This window comes from Leuresthes tenuis, unplaced genomic scaffold, assembly GCF_036924035.1.
Source record: "Leuresthes tenuis unplaced genomic scaffold, fLeuTen1.0.hap1 SCAF_92, whole genome shotgun sequence".
Lineage (NCBI taxonomy): Eukaryota > Metazoa > Chordata > Actinopteri > Atheriniformes > Atherinopsidae > Leuresthes > Leuresthes tenuis.
Genome location: NW_027325446.1, coordinates 38,032 through 49,321, shown reverse-complemented (window position 1 = coordinate 49,321; position 11,290 = coordinate 38,032). Strand labels below are relative to the sequence as shown.

Genomic DNA, 11,290 nt, shown 5'->3' with positions numbered 1-11,290 from the left:
AAGCCCTTTCTGTCTGTGCAAAAGAAATCTTCTTACTGTGCAGAGTGACTTCTCTGAGTAGAGTCGCCTTACTTGTTGCGACTGTGCCGATGTTCGAAGCTGGAGTGCAAAGTTGTTGCTTGAATGGTGCTTGCTGGAGCGTGCGGGAGTGCAAAGTTATACCATTTAAAAGGGCTGAAGAGTGCTCAGTGCAGCGGGTGGGCGACACTCTGGCCACCTTGAAAACCGAGGTTACATCCACTACCAGGGGCAGCCCAAGTTCTGCCGCAAGTGTGGTGAGCATGGGCACCTGGTTGAGGCTTGTACCAAGGTGTTATGTGGGAAGAGCAGAGAAATTGGGCAAACTTTTGGAGAGTGTCCAAATGGCAGGAAATGTAATCTCTGTGGAGAATTAAATCACCTCTTCAGAGATTGCCCTAAATCTTTTGCCAACAAATTAAAGACGGTAAAGCCACAGTCAAGCCAACAAAGAGAAGGACCAAAGGTGGCAGTTGGTGAACAAAGTGAAGAGGTTGACCCAATAAATTCAAACTTCCCGCCAAAAGCTTGGATTGGAAGTGAGGAGCAAAAAGGGGAGGGGCCTGTAGAGGCCTCACCACTCAGTGTTGAAGTCTGTGAGAATTCACAGGCAGAGGGTGGAGCTACGCTAAATGAGGAGGAAGAGCAGACAGGTGAGTCTAGTGAAGATACTCACCTCCCCGAAGGTCAACAGCCGAAGAGGACGGCATCTGAGCCTCTGATTCCCCAGTGGTATCAGAGAAGAGGGGAAGGGTTAGGTCCCTTTCAGACAGTTCTTCAGTGGAAGAACCTAGAGTCTTCCCCTCCGACTCACCAAATGAGGTCTCCTTTCTAACTTCAGCTCTGCAATCAACCCCCAGGGACTCAAAGTTAAATGCAACATTGCGTCAGAGGCCAACACCGAGAGTCCGAAAAGGAAATATAGATCACCCTACTCACTTTTCACCTAAAGAAATGAAGGAAGAGCTAGTTTCCCAAGAAATAACCTGTGTGTAATTTGTTTTGATAACTTAGAAAAACGAAAATGACATACCTACTTTCCTTTATGCTTTTAATGGTTCTCACCTTCTCAACACTAAATGTGAGAAGTGTGAAATCAAAGACAAGAGCCCAGAGTATTTTATCCTTCTTAGACTCCATAAAATCAGATGTGTTTTTAATACAAGAATGTGGACTACCTTTTTTAAAAAACCATAGACAATGGGAGGAAATGTGGCCCCATTTATCGATATGGAGTGGCTCAAATCAAAATAAAAATGATGGTGTGGCCATTCTAATTAAAAATCCGCATGTTCTGGTGAAAGGTAGCACAGTGGTGAGAGACGGACGGGCACTTTTAGCACACTTGAATTTTATGGGGCAAGACTTTAACCTCTTAAATATTTATGGTTTCAATGGAAAAAATGAAAGGTATGACCTTTTAGAAGATATACAGCTTTACATGCTAGGGCAAGTACCTTTAGTTGTAGGAGGGGATTTTAACTGTATCTTGAGCAGGAAAGATAGAAAAAGAGCAGGGGTAGATTTTAAAGTGGATAAGACTTCGATTTTACTTCAGGGCATATGCAGGGATTTTAAGCTTACTGACTGTTTTAAAACCATGCATCCCAGAGAGGAGGGCTTCACCTGGTTTAGTCATGATGGCACCAGAGCCTCTCGCATTGATTATTTCTTTACTAGAGATTGCCCACCCACTGATGTTAGATTAACCCCTGTTTTCTTTTCAGACCACCTTATGCTCTCCTGCACCCTTTCACCCCCTTCTGGTGTGACGGTAGGAAGTGGTCTGTGGAAACTCAACTGTTCCCTGTTGGAGGATGAAATCATAGTCAGTCAGTACAGGGAATGTTATAAAGAGTGGCAGACCCTTCAAGACCTCTACAAAACACATGCACAATGGTGGGAAATGGTGAAGGAAATGACCCAGACTTTTTTTAAACAGCAAGGTAAACATAAAAAAAGGAAAGAGAATAGATGTATGATGGGACTACATAAACGCTTACAGCGCTACTTTAAACTAAATCAGTGTGGCATAGACTTTAAAGAAGAAATCAAAGATGTCAAAAAGGAAATGTCAGTTTTAGCAGAAATAAAGAGTAAAGGAATTTTTGTAAGAAGCAGGGAGCAGGAAATTGAGGAAGGTGAAAAAGAAAGAAAGTTATAAATAAAAAGGAGTGTATTCAAAATCTAAAAAGAGAAGATGGGTTTTTAACAAAATCCACACAAGAGATGATTGAAACTGTACATACCTTTTTTAGTAACATGTACAAAGAGAAACCAGTGCACTTGGAAACATCGGCAGAAATCTTAAAATTCGTTGACAAAACCGTAAAAGAGAATGCACACTTGACACAGAATTTTACTGCTTTAGAGTTAAAAAAATGCCTAACAGGTTTTAAGAGAAGTCGAGCTCCGGGTTTAGACGGGCTTCCTGCAGAATTCTATCTGACCTATTGGGACCTTTTATCATCAGACATTTTAGATGTTTTTAAAGATTTTGAAAAACTCGACCGACTGCCTGACAGTTTTAGAGTGGGAATAGTGACTCTACTTTATAAAAAAAATGATAACACTGACCTAAAGAATTGGAGGCCCATCACACTTTTAAACTTTGACTGTAAACTTTTTAGCAAGGTTTTAGCGACACGGATGTCCTCTGTTTTAGAGGAGGTAATTCACCCAGACCAAGCTTGTGCCATCTCAGGGAGACAACTCACCGACAGCCTCGTACTGATTCGAGACATCATTGATTACGCTAGAGACAGAAACACCCGGCTTGTCATCTTAAATTTAGACTTTGAAAAAGCATTTGATCGGGTCTCGCATCAATATCTCTTTCAGGTGTTGCAGCCATCGAAAAGGGCCCGATTGTTCCTACTTGGTGAGCTTTGCTTGGTTGAGACGCTTGCCCCCCCCCCCCTGCTCCTCGGCTGACCAAGTAGAAACAATCTATTCGATGGCTGCCTTGTCTTTTACTCTGTGCAAAAGACAAGGCAGCCACAAACACCACGGGAACACCGTATTGAGGCTTTGTTCTGACCACTCATTCGGTGTCGCGTTTCTTTCAAGCAATTCTCCCGGTTAGCCCGCACTCGGCTCGCTCCCAGAGCCGTGTTAAAGTCCACTTCGCATTCACTCTCTTTTCTCAGCAGATTAAAAGAAAGTTTCATCTTGGGCTCCCTGAAACTTCCATCCTGCACCGCTGTTTGCTTTTTCACAAGAGCAGAGGAGAGCGCACCGTTCCCAGCGGCACTGCAGTACCGGGTCGAGGCTTGGAGTGAACGGAGCAAGCTTCTTTTTCAACTCCTATTCTTAAAAATCCATTTAATATGTTGTCCTCGTATAGAGGACATATTAAACTGATAAGAACAGATACTACACTTGATCTTAGCCAAAAGGCCGAGAAGCGATAACTGTCCACTGTTTCAGGTCCGAGGGCCCTTGCTGGCACAATGCGCACTTGTAGCAGTGTTCTTTTTATGGCCATAGGTGGCCAGAGTGTCACGTTGCACCTCCGCCCACCCGCTGCACTGAGCACTCTTCAGCCCTTTTAAATGGTATAACTTTGCACTCCTGCATGCTCCAGCAAGCACCATTCAAGCAACAACTTTGCACTCCAGCTTCGAACATCGGCACAGTCGCAACAAGTAAGGCGACTCTACTCAGAGAAGTCACTCTGCAAAGTAGCAAGATTTCTTTTGCACAGACAGAAAGGGCTTCACCCGCAAAGGTAAAGCCTGCCAATAATAGAAACAACTCATTAGTGCTGCTCTCCACGGAAGTCTTTAGTAAAAGGCGAAAGACTTGTATGTTATGAAGAGAAACCAGAGTACGATTATCCGTCACTGCGGGAGCAGGGCATCAGGCTAGTTGGTATAGCCACCTTCCCCATGGTGAGCTTTGCTTGGTTGAGACGCTTGCCCCCCCCCCCCCCCCCCCCCCCCCCCCCCCCCCTTGCTCCTCGGCTGACCAAGTAGGAACAATCGGGCCCTATTCGATGGCTGCCTTGTCTTTTACTCTATGCAAAAGACAAGGCAGCAACAAAAACACCACGAGAATCCCGTATTGAGGCTTTGTTCAGACCGCTCATTTGGTGTCGCGTTTCTTTCAAGCAATTCTCCCGGTTAGCCGACACTCGGCTCGCTCCCATAGCCGCGTTAAAGTCTACTTCGCATTCACTCTCTTTTCTCAGCAGACTCTTGGGATTTTATCTATAAAATGAATTCCTTCACTCAAACTATGTTAAAACTGCTTTGTCGTTCATATTTACCATGTCTAGAAAGATTTAAACAAAAAAAACAACGTTGTACTTTGCAGTAAAAGAAAGAGCAAATCTAAAGTTTCAGGAATCCGAGAATAAGCTTACTTTCATGAGTGCTTCACGATTTCGGATTTTGCTATAAAATGAATTCCTTCACTCAAACTAAATTAAAACTGCTAAACCGCTAATCTGTTACATGTAAGGCAGATGTCAAATTCACAGAAATAGGATCTAAGGCTATTCGGCCAATCGAGCTGTAGCAGCTTCGGTAAAAGAGTATAAGTTGAAGAGTTTGTGAATAAAGGTGTGCGCACACATAGTGAGCTGTAGGAAAATAGGCAGGGAGCAATGCCGGCTGGGGTATATGTTCTTGTATGTTGTCTGACTGTTTGATTTGAATGTGTTGTGTAAGTGTCCTGAAATGTTATATGTTTGGGCTGTGTGACATGCTTAATGCTTGTCAGTAGCTACCCACTTATTCATATATAGCAACTGACAACATAAGAAGTCTGGACATACTTTGATAGTAGTTGTAGAAGTATCCTTATTGATAATAGATAAACTAATTCATAGTGATAGAACAGTAGATGAACAGGTGCCTGCACGTCTCACGAAAATAAAATGGGTGTATGATTGCTGACGGCAGAGCAATACTGCCAAACTTATGAGTTCTTGTGGCAAACTTGATTCAGTGTCTTGACGTGTATACGCTGTTTCGCTGACTTGATTGTCACAAGAAACAAAGTGTGTTTGATAAGATCCGACCATTTTATTACGGGAGGATCAGTATGTATGGATTCTGATGTGACTGATAAACCCATTCGTATCTTAAGCATAATCTAATACGTGAGACAACGCCCTGGCACACAATCAAAAAAAAAAAGAGAGAGCGGTTTTGTGTCCCCACAGTCCATAATGTAGAAAAGAGAGAAAAAAGCCTTTCTGATTTGGTGTGTGTGCTCATAGTGCAGAGTGTAGAGAAAAGAGAGAAAAGAAAGCCGTTTTGGTGTCACGGGTGTTGTGACTTACACACACACATTTCTGAATTGAGAAAAGAAATTATTTTAGAGGAAGCAGTAGAGTTTAGATCCCACATTTGTTGATAGGCATTCATTTATTTCTTCACTTCTGATGAAGTTTCAACAATAAACAACAAACTTTGTATTATGAGAAAGAACCAGACTCATTCTTCAGGAATCCGAAAATAAGCTCTATTTTATGAGTTATGCACGAATTCGGATTCTCCTATAAAACGAATTCATTAACTCCAACCAAGTTAAGACTGCTTTGTCCTTCATATTTATTCATGTCTAATCAAGTTTCAACGATAAACAACGTTGTACTTTGTAGAATGAGAAAGAACTTCTTCAGCAATAAGCATCTCTCGACATATGACGAAATACAGATTTTGCTATAAAATTAATTCCTTCTATCAGCCTGACTTAAAACTGTTTGTCCTCCTTATTTATCCACTTCAAATCAAGTTTCAACAATTAAAAAAAATTTGTAGTTTGAGAAAGAACAACTTAATCTTCAGCAATCAGTATAAAAAGAGGTGCAAATGCCAACCATACATACCTAAAAGGTGGAGCGGAAGTATTCAGCTGCAAGTAGGTGTGAATGTTCGACCATAATTTGTAAAAAACGGGTAAGAAAATGTTCGAATGCCCGACTATATATTAACAAAAGCGGGAGGAGAGGTCTTCGGATGAGAGTGGGTGAGAATTTCCAAACATAATCTATAAAATGCGGTGAAAAAAAAGGTGTGAATACCCCATAGAACACTAAAAGGTGGAGCAGAAGTTTTCGGCTGCAAGAAGGTGTGACTGTTCGACTATATTTGGTGAAAAGCAGGTGAAGCAAGTTCTGAATGCCCAACCTTACATCATCAAAAACGAGATCAGAGGTGTTTGGCTGCAAGAAGGCCATAGTTTGCTAAAAGCGGGTAAGCTACGAATGACCGACTAAATATCAACAAAAGTGGGGGCGGAGGTCTTTCGGATGCAAGTGGGTGTGAATATCCCACCATACAAGTATGGTGGAGAGGAAGCTGTGAATGGCCGACCATAGTAAAAAGCGGGTGAGAAAAGGTGCGAATGTCCAATCATACATGATCAAAACAGGGAGCGGAGGTGTTTGGCTGCGACAAGGTGTGTATGTCCACCCATAATTAATGAAAAGCGGGCAACAAGTAGGTTTGAATACCCATCATCAAAAGCAGGAGTGGATGTATTCGGCTACAAGAAGGTTTGAATGTCTGACCATAGTTTGTAAAAAGCGGGTAAGAAAAGGTTCGAGTGCCCGAACATACACCATCAAAAGAGGGAGCGGAGGTGTTCCGCTGTAAGACGGTGTGAATGTCCAACAATAGTTGGTAAAAAGCGGGTAAGAAAAGGTTAAAATACCCGACTGTACACAATCAATAGCGGGAGCGGAGTTGTTCGGCTACAAGAAGGTGTGAAAGTCCGACCATAGTTTGTAAAAAGCGGGTAAGAAAAGGTGCGAATGCCCGACAATGTATGATCAAAAGAGGGAGTGGAGGTTTTCGGCTGCAAGAAGGTCTGAATGTCCAACCATAATTTGTAAAAACCGGGGAAGAAAAGGCTCGAAAGCCCGACTATACACCATCAAAAGTGGGAGCGGAGGTGTTCAGCTTCAAGACGGTCTGAATGTCCATCAATAACTGCTAGAAAACATGAAAGAAAATTTTCGAATATCAAACTGCACATGATCATAAGCAGGAGAGGAGGTGTTCAGCTGCAAGAAGGTGTGAATGTCTACCCATAATTACTGAAAAATGGGTAAGAAAAGGTGCGAATGCCTAACCATACATCATCAAAAGAGGGAGCGGACGTGTTCCGCTGTAAGACGGTGTGAATGTCCGACCATAGATGGTAAAAAGCGGGTAAGAAAAGGTTAAATTACCCGACTGTACACAATCAAAAGAGGGAGCGGAGTTGTTCAGCTAAGAGAAGGTGTGAAAGTCCGACCTTGGTTTGTAAAAAGCGGGTAAGAAAAGGTTCGTATGCCCGAATATACACGATCAAAAGTGGAAGCGGAGGTGTTCGGCTGCAAGATATTGTGAACGTCCGACGAAAGTTTGTAAAAAGCAGTTAAGAAAAGGTTAGAATATCTAACCAAACATAAGAATGAGTCTTTTCCGCTGTAGAATGCCCGACTATAGACCATCAAATGCGGGAGCGGAGGTGTTCGGCTCTGAGTAGGTGTGAATGTCCGACCATAATTGCTGAAGAATGTGTTAGAAAAGGTAAGAATGCTGGACCATACATCATCAAAAGCGGTAGAGGTGGTGTTCGGCTGCAAAAAGGTGTGACTGTTCGACTAAAGTTTGTAAAAAGTGGGTAAGACAAGGTGCGAATGCCTGACAATGTATGATCAAAAGCGGGAGCGGAGGTGTTCAGCTGCAAGAAGGTCTACATGTCCATCAATAATTGCTAGAAAACTTGAAAGAAACTTTTCGAAAATCAAACCGCACATGATCATAAGTGGGATAGGAGGTGTTCAGCTGCAAGGTGTGAATGTCCACCCATAATTCCTGAAAAATGGGCAAAAAAAAGGTGTGAATGCCCAACCATACATCATCAAAAGCAGGAGTGGAAGTGTTCGGCTACAAGAAGGTGTGAACGTCCAACCAAAATATGTAAAAAGAAGTTAAGAAAAGGTTCGAATATCCAACCAAACATAATCAAAAGCGGGAGCAGAGCTGTTCGACGGCAAGTAGGTGTGAATGTCAGATCATAATTTGCAAAAAGCTGATGAGAAAGGGTGAGAATGCCCGACTATACATCATCAAATGCGGGAGCGGAGTTGTTCGGCTGTGAGTAGGTGTGAATCTCCGACCATAATTGCTGAAAAATGTGTTAGAAAAGGTAAAAATGCCGGTCCATACATCATCAAAAGCGAGAGAGGTTGTGTTCGGCTGCAAGTAGGTGTGAATGTCCAGCCATAATTACTCACAAACGGGTAAGAAAAGGTAGTATTGCAGGACCATATATGATCAAAACAGGGAGCGGAGGTGGTTCAGCTGCAAGAAGGTGTGAATGTCTACACATAATTACTGAAAAATGGGTAAGAAAAGGTGCGAATGCCTAACCATACATCCTCAAAAGAGGGAGCTGAGGTGTTCCGCTGTAAGACGGTGTGAATGTCCGACCATAGATGATAAAAAGCGGGTAAGAAAAGGTTAAATTACCCGACTGTACACAATCAAAAGAGGGAGCGGAGTTGTTCAGCTAAGAGAAGGTGTGAAAGTCCGACCTTGGTTTGTAAAAAGCGGGTAAGAAAAGGTTCGTATGCCTGAATATACACCATCAAAAGCGGAAGCGGAGGTGTTCGGCTGCAAGATATTGTGAACGTCCGACCAAAGTTTGTAAAAAGCAGTTAAGAAAAGGTTTGAATATCTAACCAAACATAATCAAAAGCGGGAGCAGAGCTGTTCGACTGGAAGTAGGTGTGAATGTCAGATCATAATTTGCAAAAAGGTGATGAGAAAGGGTGAGAATGCCCGACTATACACCATCAAATGCGGTAGCGGAGTTGTTCGGCTGTGAGTAGGTGTGAATCTCCAACCATAATTGCTGAAAAATGTGTTAGAAAAGGTAAAAATGCCGGTCCATACATAATCAAAATCGGGAGAGGTGGTGTTCAGCTGCAAGAAGGTCTAAATGTCCATCAATAATTGCTAGAAAACATGAAAGAAAATTTTCGAAAATCAAACCACACATGATCATAAGTGGGAGAGGAGGTGTTCAGCTGCAAGAAGGTGTGAATGTCCACCAATAATACCTGAAAAATGGGTAAAAAAAAGGTGCGAATGCCCAACCATACATGATCAAAAGCAGGAGTGCATGTGTTCGGCTACAAGAAGGTGTGAACGTCCAACCAAAGTTTGTAAAAAGCAGTTAAGAAAAGGTTCGAATATCCAACCATACATAATCAAAAGCGGGAGCAGAGCTGTTCGACTGAGAGTAGGTGTGAATGTCAGATCATAATTTGCAAAAAGCTGATGAGAAAGGGTGAGAATGCCCGACTATACACCATCAAATGCGGTAGCGGAGTTGTTCGGCTGTGAGTAGGTGTGAATCTCCAACCATAATTTCTGAAAAATGTGTTAGAAAAGGTAAAAATGCCGGTCCATACATAATCAAAATCGGGAGGGGTGGTGTTGAGCTGCAAGAAGGTCTAAATGTCCATCAATAATTGCTAGAAAACATGAAAGAAAATTTTCGAAAATCAAACCATACATGATCATAAGTGGGAGAGGAGGTGTTCAGCTGCAAGAAGGTATGAATGTCCACCCATAATACCTGAAAAATGGGTAAAAAAAAGGTGCGAATGCCCAACCATACATCATCAAAAGCAGGAGTGCATGTGTTCGGCTACAAGAAGGTGTGAACGTCCAACCAAAGTTTGTAAAAAGCAGTTAAGAAAAGGTTCGAATATCCAACCATACATAATCAAAAGCGGGAGCAGAGCTGTTCGACTGCAAGTAGGTGTGAATGTCAGATCATAATTTGCAAAAAGCTGATGAGAAAGGGTGAGAATGCCCGACTATACACCATCAAATGCGGGAGCGGAGTTGTTCGGCTGTGAGTAGGTGTGAATCTCCGACCACAATTGCTGAAAAATGTGTTAGAAAAGGTAAGAATGCCGGTCCATACATCATCAAAAGCGAGAGAGGTTGTGTTCGGCTGCAAGTAGGTGTGAATGTCCAGCCATAATTACTCACAAACGGGTAAGAAAAGGTAGTATTGCCAGACCATATATGATCAAAACAGGGAGCGGAGGTGGTTCAGCTGCAAGAAGGTTTGAATGTCCGACTAAAGTTCAAATATATTAACAAAAGCGGGAGGAGAGGTCTTCGGATGAGAGTGGTTGAAAATTTCCAACCATAATGTATAAAATGCGGTGAAAAAAAGGTGTGATAGAACACTAAAAGGTGGAGCGGAAGTGTTCGGCTGCAAGAAGGTGTGAATGTCCGACTATATTTGGTGAAAAGCAGGTGAAGCAAGGTCTGAATGCCCAACCTTACATCATCAAAAGCGAGATCAGAGGTGTTTGGCTGCAAGAAGGCCATAGCTTGCCAAAAGCGGGTAAGGTGCGAATGACCGACTAAATATCAACAAAAGTGGGGCGGAGGTCTTCGGATGCAGGTGGGTGTGAATATCCCACCATACAAGTATGGTGGAGAGGAAGCTGTGAATGGCCGACCATAGTAAAAGGCGGGTGAGAGAAGGTGCGAATGTCAAACCATACATAATCAAAACAGGGAGCGGAGGTGTTCTGCTGTAAGAAGGTGTGAATGTCCAACCATAGTTGGTAAAAAGCGGGTAAGAAAAGGTTAAAATACCCGACTGTACACAATCAATAGCGGGAGTGGAGTTGTTCGGCTACTAAAAGGTGTGAAAGTCCGACCATGGTTTGTAAAAAGCGGGTAAGAAAAGGTGCGAATGCCCGACAATGTATGATCAAAAGAGGGAGTGGAGGTTTTCGGCTGCAAGAAGGTCTGAATGTCCAACCATAATTTGTAAAAACCGGGGAAGAAAAGGCTCGAAAGCCCGACTATACACCATCAAAAGCGGGAGCGGAGGTGTTCAGCTGCAAGAAGGTGTGAAAGTCCGACCATGGTTTGTAAAAAGCAGTTAAGAAAAGGTTCGAATATCCAACCAAACATAATCAAAAGCGGGAGCAGAGCTGTTCGACTGCAAGTAGGTGTGAATGTCCAGCCATAATTACTCACAAACGGGGGAAGAAAAGGTAGTATTGCCAGACCATACATGATCAAAACAGGGAGCGGAGGTTCAGCTGCAAGGTGTGAATGTCTGACTATAGTTTGTAAAAAGCGGGTAAGACAAGGTGCGAATGCCCAACAATGTATGATCAAAAGAGAGAGTGGAGGTGTTCGGCTGCAAGGTCTGAATGTCCAACCATAATTTGTAAAAACCGGGTAAGAAAAGGCTCGAAAGCCCGACTATACATCATCAAAAGCGG

General features: G+C 42.8%; 2 non-coding genes across 2 annotated transcripts; both read right to left on the bottom strand.

Annotated features, from left to right (window-relative positions):
* Positions 1-3,245: 3,245 nt before the first annotated feature.
* Positions 3,246-3,429, bottom strand: LOC140286427 (U2 spliceosomal RNA). Its single transcript, XR_011911240.1, has one exon. It is a non-coding gene; the product is annotated as a U2 spliceosomal RNA (small nuclear RNA).
* Positions 3,430-3,737: 308 nt separating this feature from the next.
* LOC140286428 (U5 spliceosomal RNA) lies at positions 3,738-3,851 on the bottom strand. Its single transcript, XR_011911241.1, has one exon. It is a non-coding gene; the product is annotated as a U5 spliceosomal RNA (small nuclear RNA).
* Positions 3,852-11,290: the final 7,439 nt, after the last annotated feature.